Source organism: Natator depressus, chromosome 2, assembly GCF_965152275.1.
Source record: "Natator depressus isolate rNatDep1 chromosome 2, rNatDep2.hap1, whole genome shotgun sequence".
Lineage (NCBI taxonomy): Eukaryota > Metazoa > Chordata > Testudines > Cheloniidae > Natator > Natator depressus.
This window is the reverse complement of record NC_134235.1, coordinates 210,264,764-210,292,541: the sequence shown is the minus strand read 5'-3', so window position 1 is coordinate 210,292,541 and position 27,778 is coordinate 210,264,764. Positions and strand designations below refer to the sequence as shown.

At 40.8% G+C, this 27,778-nt stretch overlaps 1 protein-coding gene and 1 long non-coding RNA gene across 3 annotated transcripts in view; one reads left to right on the top strand and one right to left on the bottom strand.

The window, feature by feature from the left end:
* The window catches only part of DGKB (diacylglycerol kinase beta), a 500,582-nt gene that overhangs the window by 185,812 nt on the left and 286,992 nt on the right, over positions 1-27,778 (bottom strand). The window lies entirely within an intron of this gene.
* Positions 1-27,778, top strand: part of LOC141983106 (uncharacterized) — a 58,014-nt gene that overhangs the window by 10,369 nt on the left and 19,867 nt on the right. The window contains exon 2 of the long non-coding RNA XR_012638301.1: positions 16,016-16,160. This is a non-coding gene — a long non-coding RNA (uncharacterized LOC141983106). The remainder of the gene's footprint in view (positions 1-16,015; positions 16,161-27,778) is intronic.

The window sequence follows — 27,778 nt, the reverse complement described above, 5'->3', positions numbered from 1 at the left end:
ACTATTTTACTATACTGTGAAACAACTCACAGTAACAAAGAAAATTGTGCGAGAACTGTCATTTACTATGTGTTTATACAATGCCTATCACAATGGGCTCAACCTGGCTGTGGCCTTCCATAATATAAATGTTCAAAAATAATAATAAAGTTGACGCCTGAACAAACAGCATATTTTAGTGTTTTGAAATTTTTAAAAAAGCATGTACAAGCCTTTTCTGACAAAGAAAGACTGATATTTTTCATCACCTTGGGTAAAACTGACACTGAAATGTCCTTTGTAAATTATACCCTACATCTTCATAAATTATATATACTTATTTCCTTGATAGGGACGGAGTCATAAACTCTTACCTGACTTCTCCTTAGAAATTTCACTGTGTTGCCAAAGTTAGTCAGAGCTTTAGCAACACAGCCCATCGTTTTTCTATGCATATGTATGTTATCAATTTGTTTCCATAGTAGATATATATTTGTATAAGAACTATGCAAACCACTGGGACATCTCTTATTGATTAACTGTCTGAAAGGATATTTTTCTCTTAATTGAAAAAGGTGGCAAATCAGTCACTGGTTCCCACATTCAGGGATATTTTTCCATTTGAAATTCAAATATTTTATGTTGTAATATTATCTAGTATAATCAGGTCATCTCGTTCTGCGCCAACAACTGTTAGAATGGAAAAATCTTAATATAAAAGAAAGTTCCCACAATTCTTAAATGTATAATTTTGCATTGTGTAGTTCACTAAAAAAATTACACTCCTAAATTAGGGCTGGTTGTTAGACGTTTCAAATACCAATGGTCTCTTACCCCTCTGCTTCACTTCAGACTTCCAAACCCCACTCTCTTCTTCACAACCCTTATAGCTCCCCTTTGCTCTTAGACTCTGTCTTTCTTTTTGTATGATGACCCTTGCTTGCGCTCTTGCTACACAGCTCAAAATTCTACCTCTACCTAGGCCACTCTTCTTCATTTTGACCTAGGCCTTTCTTTTTTCTCTACTACATCTTTGTCTTGTATGCTATTATTCCTAATTCGCCAGACCTTCAGTATTAGGGCATGTCTATACGTACAGCACTGCAGCGCCGTAGCTGTGCCAATACAGCTGCACCGCTGCAGCACGTGAGATGAAGATGCTCTATGCCGACGGGCGAGAGCTCTCCCATTGGCATAAAAATACCACCTCCGCGTGCAGCATAAGCTATGTCAGTGGAAGGAACTCTCCTGCCACAGTGTAACCTAGGTCTGTTGGGGGGGGGTAGGGCGTGGAATATTCACACCCCTGAGCAACACAAGTTTTGCCAACATAGGCTGTAGTGTAGACATAGCCTTAGATATAGGCCCTCTTCCTTTCCTCCTGACTCACTCCTCTCACTACTGCAGGCCCTCCCCTTGGATTTCAAGCCTCTTTCCTTAGGAAGGTTACTAAGACCTTATATGACTGCTCTGATCATCATTGTTTAATTGAGCTGCTCTGATTAACAATCTTGATACTGCTCTTTGCCTTTCCCACTGTCTGCTCTAATGGACTGGTGATTGGCGAGCCAAACATCCATTTTGTCTTAAAGACAGGATAGAATAGGGAACTTCATATAATTCCCTGATACAAACTACATTAAACTGCAATTAAGGTTGAATATATGAGTAATTTAAGAGTAAAAATATTACAGAATGTTGTAAATATCCCCCCAAAAAGTTATAAACCCAGGGAATCTAGTGTTAAGATGAAACTTGAAAAGAAAACCCCAAACTGTAATGACTCCATAACCATGCAATTATTATTTTAGTGTGTAGTCCTAGATTAAATTAAAAACATTTTAAAGACACATTTGATTTTTTCCTTTTTTCATCATGTCACTATAGGGTGGAGTTAAGATTGCTTGAGTGCCTCAAACTCCCCTTCAAACCATCCTCTGAGTATTCAGTAAATCTGTTGCAACAAGTAGATTTCAAAAAATTGTACTGGAGATTAATGGTAATTTTTATCATTATTCTTCATAACTGAAAGCTTCTGCTTCAGCGGGGGCTGAAGAAAAATGAGCATCTAACACAGAAACTTATGAAGACCTACTCTCTTTCAAAATGTATGCCATTCTCTTGTTATGCTCAATGGGGACTGAAGCCACAAATGTCCTCATCTTTGCCATCTTTTAAAATGGCCACGGCTTCCCATTGGGAACAATGGGAGCATAACCAAACTACCCTCAGAGAAGATGGTGGCCCCTAATAGTTTACAGGGTCTCCTTCATCCTGATGTCACCTTGGCTTCACTCCCATTGTTCCCCAAACTGTAGTTTTTAGGAGGACACTGTCTTTTTGATATGTAACAAAATCCTTGTTTTAAGTGCAAAACTCAGATGAACCAAACACCATAAATCCATAACTGGCACTTCCATAAAGGTATGAGTTGAAAATTATATGAAATATTTCTCACATCCCTAAGGTTAATTCTTTAACATACGGGACACATGGAAGACACTTCATATCAATTCCTCTTCAGTAAAGATAACCAGTGCAGAAATGGCTATTTGAAAAATGGGACGGAATTTTTTTAAAATCAGTGTAATTAGATTTCATTACATTTAGCATTCAGGGGCAGAAAAAGACCCACAGTATGAAATCCAAGTCCCCTATTTCCAAAAGATATAAAGCATATGAAGAATAATTGAAATAAGTTGGTATCTGGATAAATGGCAACAGGTTACAGCTAGCGACATTGCTAACTAGTCAATAGCACCAATAATAATAGATATGTTACTTGTACTTTGTGATCTGTATAGTCAAATTCTCTACAATGAGTCACACACATTTCCCTGCAGAAACATAACCATCTCTCTTTATATCTGGTTTGAATAAATAATTTAGTTATGCAAATTTTTTTACAGGCAGTATCTACACAGTGTATGGAGTGCAGAGCTATACAGTACATATTTTTGTCATCTCTTGACATTAAAAGGTTTTGAGGTTAAATATTTCTATTTATTCTGCAGACAGATTCTATTATGTGGTATAAAAGCAATAAGTCACAGGTTATTACCTGAATGTTTCTTAAAAGGATATCAATTTACCTTCACAGTCTCCAATTGGCTAATAACTAAGTATTGTGAAGGGACAACATTAGAATCTATTTAAATTGCTCTCTTTGGCATCAGTTGCTAAAGAAAAACAGAGTGACTTGTGTAAACCAATTCCATATCTCACCTCCACACCTTGCAAGGCAGCTTCACGGCTGGAGAGGGTCACCACAAAGGGACTCAGTTCGTCTGAAATACTTGTGTCTGTGAATTTACAGCCAGAATTTGGCTCCAATGGAGCAATCTCCTGACTAGAAAATGCCCAAATTTTAGCAGAACCATTGTGAAGAGTGTTATGTATAGAGAGGGTGGCTCTGCTGCCCCATGTGCCACAGAAATAAGTTATGTGGAAGAGCTACGCACAGGCCTAAAAAGGAACGAGAGCATGACCAGTGGGTCTCTGAACTCGAGTAGATCTAGTAACTAAGAACCCACATCTATTTACTGTCTATGCATTTACACCATGCTCCGCAGTGGGCCTAGGCTGCTCCAGCAATTTGTGGCTTTTGTAGTCACTTAGGGCACTGGTGTAGCAGATTCAATTTTCTGGCTCCAAGTTTTTTGGGAAGATTCCAGTAATGAAACCACATATTAGTCCCCTGTGCAAGGCTGATATACTTGAGACTAGCATGTGGGATGAGAATTCTCCCACAAGTGAATAAGATAATCAAGTTATCGTACCCAAATTAGTTTGGTGTTTGGTACAAGTTAAAATAATTGCCAAAAAGTATACAATTGCCAATACAATGACTGGGCTTGAGTTCCTTAAGTACACTTGTCAAGGAAAGAAAAAAACCCATCTAATGTTTTGCCAAGGCTTCCCCTCACTCCCAGTCCACCCCACTTCGCACACACTCTTTACATCTAATTATATGGTGCCCGTCCCAGAGACCAGTGAGTGCCAATATAGATGAATTTTCAAACTGGTGCCTGAGAATAGGTGTCTAAATTCATATTTAGGTGCCTACACACCTGTTAATAATCTGTAAATACACCAGATTTTCAACAGACCAGAAGCCTGGGGCCGTATGACTGAATGCGCAAATGGCCGACTAGATGCTAAACTGGTCATTTATCTGTGTATTTATCACTATTTTTTATGCATGGCTAGAGGCTTCTGCCATTTTGAATATCTGAAATGAAATGCTGATTTCAACAGCTATGCAACAATTCAGTAGTCCACCCTATGCAAGCAAAGCATTTAAGCCTATGCTTAAGTAGAGTCACATGCTTAAGTTGCATTAAGTTCGATGATACTGTCCTGAATAGGGTGGTTTTCCTGAATTTGGGCTAAATATATATTTTATGCATATATATTATAGAGACAGTTTCAGAAATATATTTTCCCTGTAAACTGCAATAACTTAATTTGATTCATCTAATCAAAAGTTCTAAGTGAACTTTTGGTCTAAACATAAGCTTAACTAAACAAAACACCCTTGAACTTTTGACCTTAAAAAAAGTACAAGGCTGAAAGATGCTACTAGATTTTATAAATTTGCAAATCAAAATGCACCTGTTTGTAAAGCACTGTTTTGCCTCAGCAACTCAGATAGTTAAATAATGTAATGAATGTTAAATGACAATCTAGTAGTCTCAAATTTGCAGCACAATAAGCAGACATTTGGCTTGACAATGCTTGTAATAAAATTATCTTTGTAATTACAGTGCAGATAATTTTTGTTAATGTTCATTTTTATTCAGACTTAAGTATCACAGTCATACGAGGGCAACCATACCATTAGACTACTGTATATGAACAATTAAATTGTTGTAACTATTTGGTATACTATCAGCATTAATAATGACAATCCAGAGGAGTTGTATGTTTGTTTACTGGAGTGTTAGATACACCAATTAACTTCTAGAACAAAGCCAGTATAATTTAGAGATCAGCCCGCTCCAAACACCTATACAATCTTGAGAAGTCTGGATATTAACCTGGGCTCAGGTCCCTCTCTAGTTTCATGATGAACATACACTATTCTGCAATGTTTCTGATCCCTCAATTTGAAATGCACATGACTGAGGCACTCACCTTAGTGCTAGCTGGAATATACACAGACATTTCTTTCTGACAAGCACAATGAAAATGTTCAAGTTACAATGACTTTAACTGAAAAGAAGACTTCATGTCAACATTCCCCAAAGGGAAATCTCCTAATGGGCTAAGACTGCTTTTCATTCATGCATTATTTGTCACTAAACACTGTCACTGGAATAAAACATTTTTTTTTTGCTCTTATGTTTCTTTCAGTAAAAATACTTACATTGTTAGAAATTACTAAAGTATCATCCACAACAATTTCACTGTTATTGTACAAATTGTCAATTATGCCATCTGAATTATGGATGGAATTTTTAAAAGGCTTCCATTTTTGTAGTCTTTAGAAAGGACAATGAAATCTATAAAAAACCAAGATTACAATTTCCGTATTTAAAATGTACACCAAGTAATTCAAACAAATGTTATGACATTTAAGATAATGAAACCCTTCATTTATGCCAGGGTGTCCTATTTCACATATAAGGAGTCACAACAGATGTCCAAATACTGTAATGCCAAAAGAAAGCTAGGGCATATCTTGATTAATACCCTTAGAGCAGTCCATGGTGTCTCTTTAAAACTGGCATGCATTACTTCAAAACATCTATTCAAAATCCATTCTAGGAAACACAGCTAGACAAAGTGTTCCCAAGACAAAAGGAAAACAATAAAACTCTGTATAACCCTTTTAGCAATGTAAGCTGCATATTATTGACAGACCATTCATTGCAATCAGCAAATGATTAATTGCAAATTTGTTGCTAAATTGACCACGGAAAAAGACCAGCTTCAGGGTACTGTTAAAGAGGAAAAACTTATATTAAAAATGATTGGAGACTTTTTGTAGTGAATTAATTCTAATCAATACTCTGGTTGACTACACAGTGGAATAATGACTTCCTTAAATAGCATAGGTACCCATTATTGTAGACATTCAAATTAATATTTAACCTCGTGCCTTTCTTTTTTTTTTTTTTTACCTTCTGATACAGCATTATTCTAACCTCACCTTTAACAATTAAACAGTCCACCTATTATCAAATGCAGAACACAACAGATTATTCTAATTTTTAATATAAATCAGTTTGGGAGGCATAATATACATAGGAACATTTGAAATCTAACAGAGCAAGCAACAGTGTTTCTTAGACAATTTTGTAGGCAGTGCTTTGAGTCTTTTTTAAATAAGGGTACTAAGGAAGCAACGTAAAATTCTGAGTTTCTTAGTCAACAGCGTAGCAGAGAGTTACACATAATTTGAAATATTCTGGCAGTGATTACCATAAAGCACATATTCAGCCTAAACCTAGCACAAGAAAAAGATATGTTATGCCACTTTCCCTTTTGAAGCAGAGACACTGAGGATCTCTTATTTTGATGTGGTTTATGATTATAATAGGAAGAAGCAAAGTGAGGAAATTTATTTCCTCAAATACAGTACATAGACTATATACAGTATTTATTAGTACAGGAAGTAGGATCAAAGCTACACTTCACTGTAGCAGAGTGGTAAGGCAGGGCTAGCCTTTCATTTTAAAAACCTGTTTGGGGATGGTTTATAGCCTCATAATTTGAAAATCCACTAACAGAAAGGATTTTGCCAAGGAAGTTCTCAAATCTAAAATGAAAGCTCTAATGTACTGGTTGGGATGTAACAGGATGACTGACCCCATTAAGGCAAGATGGGATCAGCCCCACTCCCCACCCCCCCAAATGCCATAGCCAATTTTTCTCCCCAGATGAGGAGAATGAGGAGGGTCAGGAGAACCAAGCAGGCCTGGGGTAGATCAGGAAGAGGCCTGGAGAGAGAAGTGGCTGCAAGTGGGTGTTGGCAGGTGCCTCCAGATACTGCACTGAGTAAGAAGGCTTGTTCAGGGACCTAAATTAGCAGTGGGGAAGCCACCATCAGGGAAGGAGAAGGCCAAACTCCAGGCCAGAAATGCTGGGAGAGGAGGAGCACAGTTCCTCAGGGAGGAAGGACTGTGCCCAGCCTGGAACTGGAGCAGAAAAGTGTTTGAACTCTGGAACGCAGACAGACCTCAGGGAGGAGGGGTGTACCCAGAGTGAGACTGGGATGGAAGAGACTTTATTTTGAGTATATTTTATGCTAATAAGCCAGCCCCCAGAAGAAAGCATTATTATTGGACACAAGCCTTTGTTTAATTATCAAGCAGCCTGAGAGAAGGGGAAACTGAGGCAGTGACACGCACAACCACCCCAGGCTACAAGGGGGAGCAGGGATAAGGCATCCAATCCTATTTCGGGGAGGGGGATCTTTAGAATATTTGGAAAAATAAATACTTAATCTTATTAAAGGAAATATTTAAGTCTCCAGAGCAGATCTTGGTATGAGAAGGACTTACGTCTCTTACGTTGCACAAATTTCCAAGTTTGTTGTAAGCCCAGTTCTGAAGTTCTGATTCAGGTAAAATTCTTATTGACTCATACAAGAGTTTTATTTGCGAGAAAACTGCATGATTGAATCCAAAATCATTAGCAGTCGGGCCCCATTCCAGGAAAACATCCCTATTCAGAGAAGCAATTAAGCACATGCTTAAATCCTATAGAAGTTAATGTTTCCTGAATCAGGGCTTGTTCTGTTGTAATACCGCAATTCAGAAGGTACCTAAGCGTGTGCTTAACGTGAAGTGTATCAGGAACCCCTGATGCATCACACCACCTGATTATAAAACATTTTATGGTGCACAACCACCTTTGGTGCTGCCTAGTGGTCAGGCAGGGATTGGCAGGACATCTCCCGATTGAAGCACAGTCCTATCCGTTAATACCCCACATCTGTGAGATTCCAGTTCTCTCGTTTAGCACTGGGGCTTTGAGGGATGAGCCCTGGAACAGTCACAGCCTTTCCCCGCTGGCCTCTCACCGGAGGTGAAGGCTCTTGTTGTACTGTCCTCTCGGAGTGGGTAGGGGACCCTGGGCCCGCCCTCTCCTCCATACTTGGGTTCAGAGCCCAATGATGGGCAGCTATACCCAACATCTGGGGTGCTAAGCTGTTGCCCCCTGAACCACTTCCTATCCCAGTCTTCTTCAGCTTTCCAGAGTAAATCACTCCAGTCAAGTCTCTGACCCACACACTCTATCCCCTGCTTATCTTTTGTGGGTTTGCACGAGTCTGTGTTGTCAGGTCCCGGGCAATGAGCTCCTGTGCAGTATTTTCCCCTCAGAGCAGCCATCTGCTCCCTTCCACCACCTGTCTCTGAACAGCTGTGCTCCCCTTTTTAAAGCCCTACCTTCAGCTTGTGCAGGTGTGCCTGGGTGGGGCTGCCTGGGCCCAGAGATGTTCTTTAGAGTGGGGTTTGTATACTCCATCACCTACCCTACCCTCCAAAACAGGGCCTGGGGTCTTGTTCTTCGTCCCAGGTCCCTGCCATCTCGCAAAAAGAAATCTGTGTTCTGGTGGTTCTTTCCAGTGCAGTGATGTACCTGAAAACTATATGGTTGTAATGAGATGTACCACCATATAATCTTGGGGTTGGTATCCTTCCCAATGTTCAGACAGTGCAGGAAGGCATGGCCCATCATGTGAAAAGGGGTTTCCTAGTAGATCTGAATGAGTCTGCAGCCCATTTCACCACCAAAGATTCTTTCTATATTACCAAATAGATTATTTCTCGAGGAAATGGTTTCCTGCTTATATAGAGCACTGGATGCTCATCTCCCTCAACTTCCTGGGAAAGGACTGCCCCCAACCCTACCCCAGAGGCATCTGTTTGTAATGTAAATCCTTTTTCAAAGTCTGTGTAAACAGTAACAGCTCCTGACACAGATGCTCTTTTAGAGTCCTGAAGTCTCTGTCGCAGTCTTCTGATGAAATGACTTTCTTGGGCCTAGCATCCTTCACATCTAGGCTATATTTCCCTAGTTTGTTTATGAAAAGATCATTCAAGATAGTATCAAAAGCCTTACTAAAGTCAAGATATAACACATCTATCGCTTCTCTCCACCCACAAGATTTGTTACCCTGTCAAAAAAAAAAAAGCCACTATGTATGTTTGACAGGATTTGTTCTTGACAAATCCATGTTGATTGTTACTTATCTTTTAGGTGTTTGCAAATTGATTGCTTGATTATTTACTCCATTATCTTCTCCATGAACTGCAATACTCTTCCACCTCCCCCAGGTCCAACATGGCTTGCAGCTCCTCTCACACAGGATCTCACATTTTCCATAGGAAGGGTCAGGGGTTCTTGCAGACCCTCTGTCCTCCTTCAGTGGCTATATGGTGATGTGTCAGGCATGTCCATCCCGGTAAGGGTGAAAATACTTCTGGGAAGGAGTCAATCAGCGCCATTTGCGCCGTCTGCTCCAGTAAAAGCTCTTCTCCCATCAATACGGTTAGAGGTCCTGGGGTCACTGATGTTATGAGAAGCCCTTCCTTGGCTTTTCAGGCTTTCAAAAGGTTAACATGGTACGCTTGCATTTCCTTTTTCTCCCTGGTTGTTGGATTTCATAGTGAACTGGCCTCACGCATTTCACCACCTTGAATGGCTCCCCTGCCACCAAGCTAATAATTTCGACTCTGAATTTGGCAAAAGTAATAGTATCCTGTCACTAGGTCTAGATTCTTGTAGGCAGGCCCCTTTGTTGTAGGCCCTCTTTCTTGGTTGTGTTTGGCTTTCAATAAGTTTTCCTTTGCAAAATCCCCTAACACTTTAAGCTATTCTCGTAACTGGAGTACATGCTGCATCACATTGGTTATCTTTGGTTCTCCCATGCGAGGTCTAAGATCTCGCGAAGCTGTCTCCCATACAGCAGTTCAAATAGGAAGAATCCCATGGACACCTTTGGAAACTCCCTGATGTCAAACGGAGATGGAAGCGACTGGTCCCAGTGGCGAGGATCTGATTTTATGAATTTCCTCAGCATCTTTTCAGCATTCGGTTGAAACATTCAACTAATCCACCTGTCTGGGGCTGGTAAACAGACACCCTTAACGTCTTTACTTTTAACAGAGCACATAGCTTCTTCATCAAGCGTGCCATAAAATTAGTTCCTTGATCAATCAGCATCTCACTTGGTATCCCCAATCAGGCGAACAACTTCATAAGTTTTGCCTCCAGCTTGTGCAGCCCTTGCAGGTGTGCTTGGGTGGGGCTCCCTGAGCCAGGAGATGTTCCTTAGCTCCTTGCTCTACAGTGTTGGGTTTGTATACCCCATCACATGCACCCCCATGAATGCATTGTGGACAATGCTGTCTCATCATAGCGTTCAAAATTAACCTATTTTCAATCCACACAATGTTGATTAGATTTCAGTAGGAAGCAGGTTCCTTATTAATGTGCTTTAGGCAGAACAGCAGTGCTGAACTCTTCATATGCACTGTATTGGATGTTGTTGAAAATACTATTTATAGGAACTTTAAAAAATGTATTTAAAAATTTCCAATCAGGTAGCATAATCTCAAGTTCTGTTTTATTTTAACCTTTGTAAAATTAGTGAGAAAATATTTTCCAACTTCAAAAGATCTGTTTTTCCCCACTCCACCTTTACTTCAGCCAATCCATTTTTAAGTAAACATTATTCTGAAGAAATCAATTTAAAAACATACACGTTCTCCACTGGGTCCAAAACAAAAAAAACTGTCTCAAACCTGAAAACAGATGAGCCAGGGAGGAGTCTAGAATCTGAAAGTCAAGTTATATTTTTTTCTTTTCTACATAATGCATCGTCACAGTAATAAAAGACTTTCCAGGCCAAAGTTTGCTCTCAGTTAAACCATAGTTCCATTGCCTTAAAATTCTCACAAGCAGATTACATCTAATGAGGCAGAATCTGGCCTTTCAACTGTAATTTAGTTCACAATTTTGTTAATATGACATGATCTAAAAAAGATTCCAGCTCACTTCTCCTGGCATGTGCAGGATTTACAAAGATGGCAGGAGGAAAAAATAGTAAATATGTACATTGTCACCAAAGTAAACAGAGTTCAAATACTCAACAGCTCCACTTCTTCTGTGTAACAAGGTGCCTTTTTTATTTTATTATGTTTCAGGCTAGTATTGTTCTTAAATTTCAGGCCAACTAAAAACAAAGGGGGTGTGTGTGTGTGTATGTGAGCTTGACAGAATGTTTAACCAAACTGACAAAATTATCAGAGAATTAAAATTCACTTTCAGAGGTCATTATAAACATACAATAACAAAAACTATAAAAAATGTGTCCTTTCAACTTTTCCCACACTCAAACTTCTGCCTTGAGAAAAACTGAGCCATCTTTAGTCCCTAATTAATTCTGAAAAATCTCCCCTTTGTTTGAACAATATAGAATCAATAAGACTCATTTGTTTATTTTATGGGTGCTACCATCTGAAGACATTTTCTGAGGGTATTTGTTTGGTTTCTTTAACAGAGGATTGCCCTGTTCTGCACGTACAGTACTGAGGCTTTCATAATTTCTGTTCTCTCTCCCTTACGCTCCACATTTAAAAATACACACTGCCCACGGGTAGAAATGGTCTTTGGGGATGCTATCTCTAGAAGTTAAACACAATCTATTACAATAGTTGTGGGTTGTTATTATTTTTTGGTAAGGAACTGATATCATCAAAGTTCAGCAGCTTTCCTCTCCAATCAATAAGAGAAAGTGGCAATGTGTTCTCAAAAGTACTAATACAAAACACAATAAAAAGATGTTTTCTTAACTGAGAAATTATGCTGTGCAGTTATGTTTGGAATCAAAATGCAAATCTTACACAGGCGCCATTAAATGAAGAGTTGTAAACAGCAGTAATATAGTACATCATAGAACAAAACATTCATATGATAAAATAGCCTTCATTTGGCACAATAATTTTAAACTTGGCTTTTAAACTAACTCTTTATGTAGATTCTAATTTTATACTAAACATTTTCATGGGAGCATCTTGTAATTCTGATATGTAAACCAACAAACTGACATGCTATGTGTATTGAGTAGCCTCTTTGGATACCAGCTGGCTTGGCTGTATGCCTTTCTAATGGTAATGAAGTCACACAGCTGCTAGGACAATCAGCTGGAGTTCAGATCATCACTAGCTAAATGGATATCCACTGACTGGCTTCTTATCAGGACTCACTGAAGTTCAGTGTTGACAAACTGTAGAGTTACATAGGTTTTCATGGTTACGGCAATGTGTGTTTTAAAAATGAACTTGTTGGAACTGAAAAAATCCTCTCCTTTTTTGTCTATAAATATTACTTTGTGCTGGTCAACTCAAGAAGGTCCAATTCTGCTCCCAATTAAGTTAAAAGAAAACTCCCATTCATTTGAATGGAAACAACATAGATCAGTTTCCAATGTTTAAGGAATTTTTGAAGTATACTACCGTTCAGATTTCTTCAGAATGATAGGGCTACAGAGTAACCATGTATTCAGTAATATCCAATTTTCAACTTTGAATGAATCTACACAATAGACCATGTGAATATATCAATTTTTGCTTTGCTCAGCTATGCATGGGAACTGCACGTGTCTTAATGAAAAACTGCACAGTTGTATGGAGAAATTTTCCTGTTTCTACAAAGGGACAATTTTCCATGAAGAAAATGGATCAGAGAATAAAATGCAATTCTTCACACATCAGCACTAAAGTTTCAGTGCAAAAACAGTTCATACCTTTGGAAACTGACTCTCCTGTGTGAAAAATTTGAAGGAAACCCAGACAAAGTTTTTCAGAAAACCAGCAAAGGCGTTGTTTTTATCTACTTTTATCAGTACACTTTTTGTTTCTGCACAATTCTGTTGCACACATCTGTTGTAATATTTGTTTATAGACATAGGATTTTTTTTCCACTGTGGAATACACAATGTGCCTTGTAACATATACTGGAGGGAAAAACGGTTCTAGCACCTATGAATTATCGTGCAGTGACTGATGTTCTGAAGTACCCTCCACATATTAAAAAAGATAAAGCCCTTAAGTAAACTTTCAATCACTATAAATTATGGGCTAGATTATACAGCCCTTATATAGGTGAAATTTATATTAAATATATAAATATATTAAATATATAAATTTATATGAAATTTATATGAAATTCTTAGCCTATTGAAGTCAATGTGAGCTTTACCATTGATTTCAATGGGGCCAGGCTTTCAACCACCAACTTCATATTCATGAAGACACTCACCAATGTAAAAAGCTTGCCCAATCTAAATCTATATCAGAAAAAAATGTCCTTGCCTTAAAGGACAATCTCCTGAAGTCTGAATTTATGAAAATTTATAAAAGCAATTTTTTTCAGCCAAAAAACTCTGTTCTGATCTCTTATCTTGCCTTTTTAAGGCTTAGCTGGCTTTTTTTCCTATTGGATTCCCTGTAGGAAGCAAAAGATAATCAGTGTTACTTCTGTGAAATTCAGACTAAGGTTTTGGCAATATCTCCAGATTAACAATCAGCAAAATATCATGCCTCCCACAAACCAATATATGGAAACTCACCCACGTAAATGATATCATACTGACTCAACTAAGCATGCTCAGACTGAACACTGACATTCATACACAGGGAAAAGATCACAGCGGAAAAATGACAACACTCCTACGGATAATTACACTTAAAGGGAAACATGCAACTAGTTCCTTTAGTTTTGCACATACTCTGGAATTTCCATTTCATACTGTGGAACTTGCTTGGTGCAACTCATGTTATTTTGTTTTTTATTTTAAAGTGATTTTAATAACTGAAAGCTGGCAACTTGACAGTGTTGGTAAGTAAAGTCCTATATTCACAGAACAGGTGCACAACTGACAGTAACAGTGCAAATTTCTTCACACTGCACTGCCAATTTCCTTCATCTTTTGACTTAGGACCACTTACACTGCTGAAAAGTTAGTTCACTCTCCATGCCAATTTAGTCCTTGGCCTCTTTGCTGAGATTGCCAACAGAGGTACCAACTGAGTGCTGTGACCATCTGTCCACTCGGCAAAGGACCCTGAGCACTAGGTGGCACAGCTATTCAGTAGACTTTATGAATGTAATTTGGTAATAAGTTTTGGTCGCTACAGCCCTTAGCTGAATTTAAACCAGTGACCTAGAAGTGAGAGTCTCTGCATCCCATTACTAAGCCCTGAAGCCATCAAAGTCCCCAGGTGCAACTTGTTCTTGAGCTGATTCTATCCATGAAAAGTGTGAGGCTAGCAAATACATGATTTAGTGCTTTTTATGATGCCACTCCAGTGTCCGCTGAAGTCAATGGAAAGACTCCTATTGACTTCAATGAGATTTGGTTCCGGCCGTATGTCACTGACTCTGTGACCCACAAAAAACAACAACAAAAAACAAACAAACAAAAAAATGGTTTCTCAGATAAAAAACAAGGAAAAATCTTGTAGTTTTTGTTGATTTTTAAGGTTTTTTTTTTTTTTTTTTTTGAGATTTGGGAAAGGTTACCTTATTCCCTGTTAATGAGTTGTTATACTCTTGGGTTCTATTCACAGCTAACTGTAAACACCATTCTTTCTGTTCTTCTTTTTCCACGACAGGGGGTTAGGTAGGTGACTCAAAGAGGCTTTTACATCTCTAATCTCAGGTATGCTTTTGAGACTCCATATTGTGTTAATATTGTGTCCAAAAGTGAGGAACTTCCTACAGAAGAGATGCCACTTGCAGTGTTTTCTAATGCAACCACCTATATCAATTGCTGTTGGCACAGGTCTCACCAATTTGTGAGTGGGCACCATGCCATCTGAACAGACGCCATGAGGTAGAAATCCAAATAGCCATGTATGTGCATCAACTGTGGGTAATGATAGCACGATTCCCAGCCATGAAGGTCTAAACAGTGGACCACCATGATGTTACATGCTTATGTTTACAGAGAATTGTCACCAATAATCCAGCATTATAATAATCCAGTATTAACTTTCAAATACAAAATAATGTTTCTGTAGCAGAATATATCAGATACCTAACTTTTAAAATTCAAGCGACAATTACTCCCTGTCTTCACTTTCTTGTTACTCCACGAGACAATGGAAAAGGAGGACCAAACAATGAACCATATCCTCAGCGCCATTCTGCCTGCTTTAGGCTGCTCTAGCAGCACAAAGCATCCAGAAACTTGGTGAATCTGGCCAGCTGAGAATTCCCCCCAGTGAAGAAATTCCTGTGTGGTACAGAGTCTCTGTAACTGGCTCTACATCCTCACTACCTTCTCATTCCCAGAATAAGCAAATTTCCAGGGAATAAGGTCCATAATCAGAATACTCTTGTAATTTCCAGCAATGGTTCAAACGGCAAAAGAGCATCCATTAAATTGTGCTGGGGAGCTAGGACAACCCCTGGGTATCCCTACATCATGGAGCTACAAAGAAGGGTTAAATACACTTTTGTGCCACACCCCTACAGTGAGTGTTTCTCAGCCAAAGCTGAGGATCTAGCCCAATGATTTTGCTCAGGCATTTTTCATGTAAGTGGATCAGTAGAACAGCTAGGCTAATAATTCATAACTAGCTGTTTACTCAAGAAGTATGACCCTTTCTGCTGTTTGCAAATTGCCCACACGCAGATTATGATTTTTCCATGTTAATTTGTTACTTGAAATTATTTCTTGAATCATTTCAGTGAATAGCTTTTAACCTATATTTTGTGCACAAGCAGTTTATCATATACATTCGGTATTCATAGTTGTATTTGATTACACACACAGGTTACTTGTTATTTTTTTCTGATCCCTGCTTGGATGAGCTTAATTCTTGTTATCAGGATTCTAGTGCAAATGGTTAGTTTTAAGTTCAAAATTTGCTTCTTCAAATACTTCTTATTTGTCTCTATAAAATGTTTGTTTCTGTGAATCTTCCTTTTAGTAAACTCAATTTCCTGAAATTAATGGAAACCCAACATTTACAGGGACACAAACATAAATGACTCTGTTACTTTGCTTTCTAAGGCTACATATACACTACAGCCGGGATCGACGCTCTGAGATCAATCCACTGGCGGTCGATTTAGTGGGTCTAGTGAAGACCCGCCAAATGGAGAGCAGATCATGCTCCAGTCGACCCCTGTACTCTTCCCCCAACGAGACAAGTAAGGTAAGTCTTTCCCATGTCGACCCCCCATGGTGTAGACCCCGCGGCAAGTCAACCTAAGGTACGTCAACTCCAGCTACATTATTCACGTAGCTGGAGTTGCGTAGCGTAGATCAACTTACCGCAGTAGTATAGAAGTAGCCCGAGTCTACGGCAGAGAAGCAAAAAGCAACAATTCCATAAGCAGAATAAACAAAAACTGTTGTTCTTCTGTTAGGTACTAAATCATTTTTAAGCTTCATTTTTAAGCCCATTGATATCTGTCGATGGTTGTGATGCCATGCCAAACGGTGGATTCCGAACCAGCATCTGCACAAAGCTGGTGACAGAACATTGTTTTTTAAGAACATTATAGTATCATCTTTAAGGGAAAACAGCTGCTGTTCATAAGGTTTGAAGCTTCTTCAAATGATAGTGCATGTTTTAAAATTGTACTCCTACAAATTGACCAAATTAGTTGATTCTGTGTGGTGAACTTAGGGCCAAGTTCCAGTATTGCAAGAGTGAATCTAACTGTGTTCAATGAGATGTGCAAGAGACCATCAACTAAACTAACATCAGCTAAGTCAGCTTTTGTTCACAGATGCTCATTGTTTATGACAGGGATCGGCAACCTTTGTCATGCGGTCCGCCAGGGTACTGGCTGCTGCTTCCCGCAGCCCCCATTGGCCTGGAGCGGTGAACCGCGGCCAGTAGGAGCCGCGATCAGCTGAATCTGCGGATGTGGAAGGTAAACAAACTCACCTGGCTTACTAGGGGGCTTATCCTGGCGGGCCACATGCCAAAGGTTGCCGATCCCTGGTCTATGCCAAGTAAAATGGCAAACAAGGAAGGCCAATCTTGGTCCCACTCTAGTTAATGAAAATAATTATTTTAGTGGGACCAGAAATTGGCCTATATGTTAGCAGGGGTATGCAAAGGAATACAAATGTGGCTGCTTTTGGAGGGGCACTTTCTGTGCCCCCCGCAACTGGAGGAGCTGGTTCCCATAAAACCTGCGATCAGAGCAGCTGGCTCTCCCTTCCCTCCCACTCCCCAGAGCCAGTGGAGCTTGCTTTACCCCGACATCCGGAGGAGCTCACACTCCCCACCCTGAAGGAGTTCTGTGCCCCTTCTTGCTGCCCCTTGTGCACGCCCCTGCATGCTAGCAAAATGAACATACAGTACAACATCAAGAATTTTGGGAAATAATTGTAGAGACAAAGCAGGGTGATTCTAGGTTATCTTGAACAAATCAATATGTCTACTGCTTTACTTGGAATACACGAGCACAGTGCAAGTGATGCTCTCAGATGGAAAATGGGTAGATTTGCTGGAGCAGACATATGAGATCCAGTAAACAGCTAACTGTGGTATGGTCCCAAACAGATCTGTGGTTGTTAACAGCCAGCTGGATAAGTGGGAAGCCACCGGCTTCCATTTCAGCAACGTTAAAATGCAAAGGTCTTTTCGTGTTCCATGCATCTGCAACTCACCTCACTTTCCCACACCATTCATGTGAAAAGCTCCCTCCACAATTGGCCATTCATTCTGTGCAATGTAATGCCTAAATACTATAAACTGACTTTATTTGCAAATTTGTGCTAGAACCAATTGTCAAACATTTCTCTAGTCTTCTATCTTTGAATGCTTGGTCTTATTTTGCTTTTCCATTAAGCTTTGATCACACATGACTTTTTAACCCTACACATACAGGCACTATTGGTATAGCTTGCTTATTTTTGTATTCACTATTGCATTTTCCTTACATCTGAAAACAAACATCTTGCTGATTAAGGGGCATCAGAGGGACTGGTTACTAGGACTAAGAGACTGATCAGGGACATAAAAGGGACCCAGAATGCTCCTTGTGGACCCCTGTGAAGATTACACAGCCCTGGGTCTGGGTGCGCTGAGATAAGCAGGCTCTGGCACTTGCTATTCTCCACTAAAGCAGGTTGTGGACTCTGGCCCAGACCATATCAGTCAGGGGAGCCAAGTCAGAGCAAGGGTTGTCATAATTTCCTGCTCCTATAGGGCAGCAGCAAAGTATCAATTACCAACCAAGAGCAAGGGTAGAAATTTAAGCCCAGAGGGGTGTCCCATAAGCACAATACTTCCCAGGGCTGCTCTGATGGGGGCACATCTTATGTAGCACCTCTTACTCAAGGCTAGACCTAAAAGCACAATATAACCAAAGATGAGGCCCTTTTTCTTTCAGCTACACAATTACTGGTGTGCTTAAGGGCAGTGCCTTGCCACTTTCAAGAAATCAAGATGGGGATGGCTACACAAAATCCTGGTGGCACTGAGTACGGTTAACCAGTCCAATAGTGGGACTATAGGTAGCTCCTGGTGTATGATTTGTGAAAACTCTGAACCTGAGAGGGAGGGAGAGGCTGGGTGTGAAGGTTGAATAGTGCCACTGGACTGCTGCGTAGGATCTGTGCTCCTACAGGCAGCTTGCTGGTACCTCGTGACAAAACAGCTGTGCCACATGGATTATTAGTGTAATTGGTTCACCCTCATTAAGGACCACCTGCCTAGAATCATGTCTATGTGACAGTTCTATGTTACTAAAACTGGCCATTTTACTTGTCTCTATTTCAGCATTGTAACTGGCAATGCTGTCACCTGACCAGCTAGTGTTATTCCTATAAAAATCTTAAAACTAAAGCAGCAGCATTTCCTACAATTAGATCATAAATTACTATGCCCAATTCCAATATCATCTCAGGAAAAGGCAGGGTAACTTGTGGTTATAGCAGCAGGTTACTGGAAGTCAGAATTCCTTTTTCTGTTAGTGATTTGCTCTGTGACCATGGTCAAGTGAATTAAAGGGACACTGCCAACTTAAACCACCCTCCCACATACACACTTCTATTTCAGAATGATTTCACTTCTGTTATTACCAAGTAACACTCAGATTTACTACAGTTAAGACAGGTGAGGGAAAAGAAAAGAGTTTTTTCTATTTTCCCCATTTGTTTACTTTGTTAATTCAAAAGTATTCTGTCTATAGTCAGTTTTAAAGTCTAGCAGTGGAGTTAATAACTTTCCCCTTTAGATAATGGGTATGTCACACAACAATAGGGGCAGCACAATAAATAAACTGTAAATATTCCTTCCCCTTCCCCTGCACTTCCCTGGCCCCTCCAAATGCAGAGGGACTTAAGGACAGGTATAGTACCTGAAACTATTTTAAAGTCAATGTTTTAAAAACTTACCAGATTTCAAGTTGACAGCACCTCTTCAACCTCGCTGTGTCTAAGTCTGCCCAGGAATAAAAGGGAAATAAATAATGTGTGTCTAGCTCTTGGGGGCATGGTGAGGCTTAACTGTAAAGTATCTTGATATCAGTGCACAAAAGGTGCTAAAAAAGTGCTATTATACTACAATGTGCTGTTTCAGAGTAGCAGCCGTGTTAGTCTGTATTCGCAAAAAGAAAAGGAGTACTAGTGGCACCTTAGAGACTAACCAATTTATTCGAGCATAAGCTTTTGTGAGCTACAACTCCCTTCATCGGATGCATTCAGTGGAAAATACAGTGAGGAGATTTATATACACACAGAACATGAAAAAATGGGTGAGACTCTCCTTCCAGTGTGTATGATAACACCCATTTTTTCATGTTCTGTGTGTATATAAATCTCCTCACTGTATTTTCCACTGAATGCATTCGATGAAGTGAGCTGTAGCTCACGAAATCTTATGCTCAAATAAATTGGTTAGTCTCTAAGGTGCCACAAGTACTCCTTTTCTTTTTACAATGTGCTATACACACAGTAGCTATATAAACCACAAGATTGATACAGAGAGTGGAGTGCAATGCGTACATAAGAGCTCTTCAATATATTTCTGTAGTTTGGGGAATTCTGCATAATACAGCCAAAGAAACATCACTGATGTCCATCTTGTCTATACACACTGTCAAAAAAACCCAAAACTGATCTACATCTCAAGCTCGGCAATAAAAGGGTTATTCTAGTATCTTACACACCTGCTTTTGTGATTAGTATTTGAAAGGAGATGAGGCCCAAAATGACAGGATTATAACAGTTATTGTTAATGACAGTGTATTAATGTTTAATAATGCAGAGTGATTAAGACTGTGTCCGTACTTTAGTATTCTATCTTCTACATATGTCAGAATGGGTTGAACACCTTTTTGGCATTATATTTAATTAAAAGTAAAAGTTAATTTTTCTCATTCATATCAGATATAGGAGCTATTACTTAAGATTACACTAAATTTCCTATAATGACTTTTTTTGTTTAATTGATTGTTCACAGTCAGCTTTAATACAATTTTATTTTGGATACTCTTTTTTAGCTGTACAAAAATATTCAGACAAAACTAATCTAATTGTGACTGAACATGGCTGTTTCAATACCATTACAGCATTGTTTCTAAAGAATAGTGGATACATAATGGGTGGGATTTTCAGAAGTGTTTAAGTGAGTTTGGAGCACATATCGTACTGACTTTCCCTTGGACTTTTGATTCTCAAAGGGGATTAGACAGTTAGACACCCAACTTTCATTGAAAATTCAATGTAAGTTGAGCACCTCCTTCTAAACGTCCAGCCTGTGACCTTAGCTCAGTTAGGCACTTTTGAAAAATCCGCCTAATTTCTTTAAACAAGTATTTTGTGGATGAATTTAGTACTCAGCATGGTACTATTGGTTCAGCACTGGTTTCAGCTTTGCAAAGAGGGGCTTTCTTAATGTACTTCCAACCTGATCCACAGTATTTCATCAATGCATTCCTACCCAGGATCTTTCTTGAGCAGACACTGGACAGCCATGCCAAATACGTGAACAAAAGAGATGCAATGTGAACAAAAGAGAGCTCCAGTAGACTGCAAAAACCAATTGAGTTTCTGTGATGCTTTAAGATTCAACCCAGACCAGTACACCACCTGCCCGGCAACACTTGGTGTCTCAAATGCTGTGCCGCCGTGGCTCACAGCCCTGACACCAACAGCCAGCATACAAGCATGCAGGTCACACCCTGGCTTCCGCCACCCAGTTGCTTTTTGCAAAGTGACCCCAACACCCTCCTGGTCCTGAATTTCCCCCAAACAATCTGCCAATGTGACAGTCTGCTGTGGTTCCCAGAATTGTGAGTTACTGTGTTACTTCTCTGAGCCTCGGCAAGTGAGAGGGGTAACAGTTCTGCAGACGGACTTCATAAAAACTGAAGAACCACTTACTGCACCTCACATACACCTCAAACATGAAATCATCACATTTTCCCTCACACTGGAAGAAAAAAAATCAGGAAAGTTACCTGGAAATCATGCAGGAAATCCAAAGTAACTATTTTTAAAAAACCTGATGGTAGCCATCCAACACAAATACAAAAAGTGGAACCAACTACAACTACTCCACAACCCACAGAATACCACCTCTGGGAGAAACCATGGCACCCGTACCCACCACATGGACACTACACAACACCTGAACATCAATTTATCAAGATTACCCTTAACTGGAACTTAATTATCTGTATTTTCTAAGGGACTGAACTTCTGCTCCATTACAGAACCCGATACTATACTAACACGTGAAGAAACTAGATGAATTCTTCTGCTGACTCTGCCTCAAAGAATTCTTGCACAACAATAATGACACCACTCACAATTATCATGTCCCCACCAACAATCATAAGAAAAAAGAATCATCTGATTGGACACCACAGAGTGGACAAAACCACACACTTGATCATTACATTGATTGCTTCAGGGGAAAAAAATTGACTGTGAAATCTTTAACAAACATCATATTCACCACCATATCTCCATTGCCAAGAGGACTGTCCCTGAAATCAAACCACTAGATAGTGATCAGCAGACAAAGGGGGCACCATCATAGTCCTCAAACGTGATGACTACATTAATGAGGCCAACTGACAACTCTCCAGAACCACCTAGTATAAAGAACTCAGAGAGAACCCCACACCACAATTTACACAGGAATTTAAAGGTATCATCAAATCCTTCCCCAAACAATTCCAAGAGAAACTTTACAAACTCAGCCCGCACAAACCCACCTCAGGGACCCTTTACATGCTTCCTAAAATACACAAACAAGGGAACCCAGGCAGACCCATCATATCTGGCCACAGCACTCTTACTGAAGGAATAGCAAGACTCATAGAAACCATCCTCAAACCACTCACCACAAAAAGGGCCAGCTTCCTTCAGGACACAGTTGACTTCCTCCACAAACTCTCCAGCATGAACAACCTCCCTCAGATCATCATCTCTATCACCATGGATGCCACTTCCCTATATACCAACATCCCTCACAATGATGGCATTGCCGCCTGCCTTAAATATCTACGAGACAATGCACAGCCCTCAGATATCCACCCCAAACACACCATCAAACTCATCCATTTCATCCTCACCCATAACCATTTTACATTCAACAGCACACACTTTGGCCAAACCATTGGAACAACCATAGATACTAGGATGGCTCCCAAAATATACCAACCTCTTCATGGGACACCTTGAAGAAAAATTTCTAGACAAATGCACCACACAACCAATGATATACCCGAGATACATGGATGATATTTTCATCCTCTGGACAGACAACAAACTCCCTCTTAGATTTCCACCACAACTTCAACAACCATGACCCTCCATTAAACTGTCTCTGGAACACTCCCACACCACAATCATCTTCAACAATGGAACCCTACTGCCAATTATATACAGGAAACCCACAGATCACAACACTTATCTTCACCACTCCAAATACACCAAGAAATCTGTATTCTACAGCCAAACACTCAGATACCACAGAATATGCTCCAAGGAGAAAGTCTGAGATATATATCTCAAAACACACATAACCCGCCTTTACCAAACAAAGACACTCCACCAACGAAGTAGATCACATCATGGAATGGGCCACCTAAATATCCTGAGATAACCTGCTTTAATACAGAAATAAAACCCTCTCCGACTGCACAGTCCCCTAGTTGTCACCTTCCATCCCACACTGGAACCCATATGGGGTATCATCAAACAGCTACAACCCATGCTCGATGGGGACCTCATTCTGAAAGAAATGTTCCCTGAACCCCTCTTCTGGCCTTCAAGGAACCCCCTAACCTCTCCAAACTCATCATCAGAAGCAAGCTGCCCACCGACCAGGACACACTAACTCCAAGTGGCAACAGACCCTGTCAAAACAACAGATGCAAAACCTGCAGAACCTACTGCTACAATGATCAACACCCCACCCACAACACAGCTTTCAAGACCCAAGGGGCCTAAACATGCCTATCACAACATGTGGTGTACCTCATTCAGTGTACTAAATGCCCCAATAGCAACTATGTGGGTGAAACCAAACAATCACTATGCTCTTCAATGAGCTCTCAGAGGAAAATGATAAAAGACAAACACACCACATCACCTGTTGGTGAACACTTTTCACAAAGCCATTGTTCTGTATCTGGCCTATCACTTCTCATCCTCAGAGGAAACCTGCACAACACTTTCAAAAGACAAGCCAAAAATAAGCTTAAATTCATAACTTTGTTAGACATTAAAATAATGGTCTTGATAAAGACACTGGATTTATGATTTATTACAGCAATCCATAACCCACTAACCCTCTATTTTGTCCCATGACTACTGAGGTATTAACGGGACACTTCACCTTGAATGATCCCTTAGAATATGTGTTGTTTATGCTAAACTATCTGTTCGACCTTGTATTTAGCTGTGACACACTGAGTACCTTTCCCAGACCTGAGGAAAGAGCTCTGTGTAGCTCGAAAGCTTGTCTCCTTCATCAACAGAAGTTGGTCCAATAGAAGATATTACCTCACCTACCTTGTCTCAGGGCTAACACAGGAACTCGCAATTCTGGGAACCTCAGCAGATTGTCACATTGACAGATAATTTTGGTGAAATTCAAGACTGGCAGAGTGTTGGGGTCACTTTGCAAAAAGTAACTGGGTGGTGGAAGCCAAGGTATGATCTGCATGCTTGTAGGCTGGCTGTTGGTTTCAGGGTTGTGAGCACTGAAGGCACCTAGAATTGCTGGTTGTGCAATGACACAACTGTGGACTGGTGTGGCTTGAACCCCAGAGTATCACAGTTCCAAGTCTACCTGTGAACTGAAGACTCCAAAAGTTAAAAGACTGGTGGACTGGCTTATTGCATCACCAGACCCCTATATATGGACAGTAATTTCTAAAGATAGTATAGAATATCAGGGTTGGAAGGGACCTCAGGAGGTCATCTAGTCCAACCCCCTGCTCAAAGCAGGACCAATCCCCAATTTTTGCCCCAGATCCCAAATGGCCCCCTCAAGGATTGAACTCACAACCCTGGGTTTAGCAGGCCAATGCTCAAACCACTGAGCTATCCCTCCCCCAGATATACAATTTTAAATTGCATGCATGTTTGCAATACAGGACAGAAAATCTGAACAGGCAGTCAGAAATCCAAGAGTGACCCAGATTGCAACAATGTTAGTAGATCAACGTACTGATGTGTCTAACAGGATTAGATGCAGTTCATACAATTTCATCTTTAACCTCAAAATATATTTTTCTTCATAACATACTAAATTTCTATAATTAGATTCTTTAAACTCCAGTGTAACAACTGAATGTAAAAGGTTTTACTACAAAACACTGGGGCATAGTCTAATCTCATATGAATAAAGTTACATCCCTGCCTAGCTAAGTAAATCCACTTTTGAGCATGCATAAACAACTGCAGAAGAATTATCAAGATAAACTGATTTTTCAAGTGGTGAAATGACAAGTTGACTAATGGTATTGTTGACCCTTTTTGACCTGAGCAGCTAGGCAAAGTTTGGGGTCCTGGTGGGTGTTCCAGTTGGAAGCAGAAATTGGTAATAGGTATTTCTTTGATGCAGCTTTGTTCATTGACAAAGAATGTACCAAGACCTGTGCCTCTGAATGCAGGAAGAACCAAGAACAAAAGAAGCATTTCTTAGTTTACAGCCGCCTCAAGCCTTTTCAGTCAACACCAGACCCCAAAACTCTCCCTCTAGCTATTTCCAGCCTCACATACTGTGCTTACAGGCACTGGTTGGTTTTTCTTGCATCTTTCCCTCTGTTTTTCTACTTTGTTTGAACCTCAATATCCGTGTGTTCTCTCGCACTCCCACATACACCTACCCAAAACAAGAGTCCACCCAAAAGCTTTAGGGTGGGTTCACAACTTTTGTCTTTGATGGGGCTTATGGTTACTGTTATGTTAATTGAAGGGTGAGTTCACACCTGTCAATCTCAATGGGGGTTTAATCCAACTCAGAACAAGATTTCTCCCAATTCAGAACAGTATCAGACCTACGCAGTATCTTTTCATCACATGACACAAGGATTTATATACACACCTATTATGAAAGTTAGTTGCTCAGATCCAAACACACAAAGGAATGTAGAAGATTCAGGGCTTGATTGTCATTCCTGGGACAAATGTAAATATATACATCTAGGAACAACGAATGTGGGCCATACTAACAAGATAGGGGACTCTATCCTGAGAAGCAATGACTCTGAAAAAGATTTGATGGATAACCAGTTGAACAGAAGGTCCCAGTGTGACGCTGAGGTCAAAAGGGCTACTACAATCCTTGGATGCATAAACAAGGGATTCTCAAGTAGCAGTAAAGATGTTAATTTAACTCTGTCTCTGAGCCTGGTGCAACTGCTGCTGGAATACTATGTCCAGTTCTGTGGTCCACAATTCAAGAAGGATCTCGATAAATTTGAGAGGGTTCAGAGAAGAGCCACGGGAATGATTAAAGGATTAGAAAACATGCCTTATAGTAGTAGATGCTAGGAGCTTAACAAAGAAAAGGTTAAGGGGTGACTTGATTGTAGTCTGTAAGTATCTAAATGGGGGATAAATATTTAATAACAGGCTCTTCAATCTAGCAGAGAAAGGTATAATACGACCCAGTGGCTGGAAGTTGAATCTAGGCAAAATCAGACTGGAAATAATACATACATTTTGAAATGAGGGTAGTTAACCATTGGAAAAAATTATCAAAGATTGTGGTGAATTTTCCATCACTCGCATTTAAAAACCAAGACTGGATGTCTTTTTTTTGACAGATTTGCTCTAATTCAAACAGGGACTATCTTGGGGAAGTTCTATGGCCTGAATAATACAGGAAGTCAGACTGCATGATCACAATGGTACCTTCTGGCTCGGAATCTATAACTAGGAGTAGGCTACTCCTACTGACTTCATTGCGGTGCCTAAATCATAGCCACGGAAAAAAAATTAGTGGATGCTTAGCACTCACCGGCAGCCGGCTCCCCCTCCTCACCACAGCGCCTCCTGCCCACCAATCAACTCCTCCCCCTCTCTTCCTCCCAGCACCTCCTGAATGCAGTGGAACAGCTGTTTTGTAGCGTGCAGGAGGCTCTGGGGGAGAGGGGAAGGAGCCAGGGCCGGCTCTAGGCACCAGCAAAACAAGCAGGTGCTTGGGGCGGCACATTTCTAGGGGCGGCATTCCGGCGCTGGCCATGCTGCCCCGAGAAATGTGCCCCTGCCGCCCCAGCTTGCCTCCGCTCCGCCTGCTCCCCTGAGCGCGCCGCCGCCGCTCCGCTTCTCCCCCATCCCTCGCAGGCTTGCCGCGCCCGAAACAACTGATTTGCACGGCAAGCCTGGGAGGGAGGGAGGGAGAAGCTGAGCGGTGGCGCGCTCAGGGGAGGCGGTGGAGCGGTTCCTCTACCTCCCCCCATTACTTCCTGCGCGCTCCCCCCCACCCTTGCTCACCTCTGCTCTGCCTGCTCCCCTGAACGCGCTGCCTCTCCCTCACCTGAGAGGGAGGGGGGAGAAGCAGAGCAACGGCGTGTTCAGGGGCAGAGGTGAGCTAGGGCGGGAGTTTGCGGGGGGAGCCACAAGAAGCAATGGGGGAGGGGAAATGTGGCACGCCCGGGGCAGGAGGCGGGGCCGGGGATTCGGGAAAGGGGTTGGGAAGGGACGGAGTTGGGGCGGAGCTGGGGGGGCACGAAAAAAAAGCAGGGGCAGCCAAAAATGTTTTTGCTTGGGGCAACAAAAAACCTAGAGCCAGCCCTGGAAGGAGCAAGGGCATGGTGCGCTCAGAGGAGGGGCTGGAACTGGGCGGGGAGAGGCAGGGTAGAGATGAGGGCTTGGGGGAAGTGGGCAGGTGGGGGTGGGGCCGGGGGTGGAGCAGGGGGCAGGGTGAGCACCCGCAGGGCCCAGAGGAAGACGGCTCTTGTGGCCTAAAGAATACAGGATTGGGCCCCAATAATTATTTTGCAATAAGAAAATTGGCCTAATTATTACTCTTTTCAAAATGCCATTCCTAATGATAGTAATGTTTACATGCATTTTATGTAAGTATTGTAGTATCACAGTCTTTCTTTAGAATACTTATATTTTCACAAATGCAATGCCCCTACATTTTCAAAAGTGACTAGGGATTTTGCCTTCTTCAATTTTGGGTGCCCAAACTGGGACCCTTTAAAGGTTCCTAAATTTAAAAAAAATGCTGTGCACCACCCCTCTGAAAATTAAGCCCCTTTTAAAGTTTCTTAAATTGGCCACCTACAAACTGAGGCAGCCAAAAATCACCAGAAAAAGCTTATAAAGGTTCAGGTC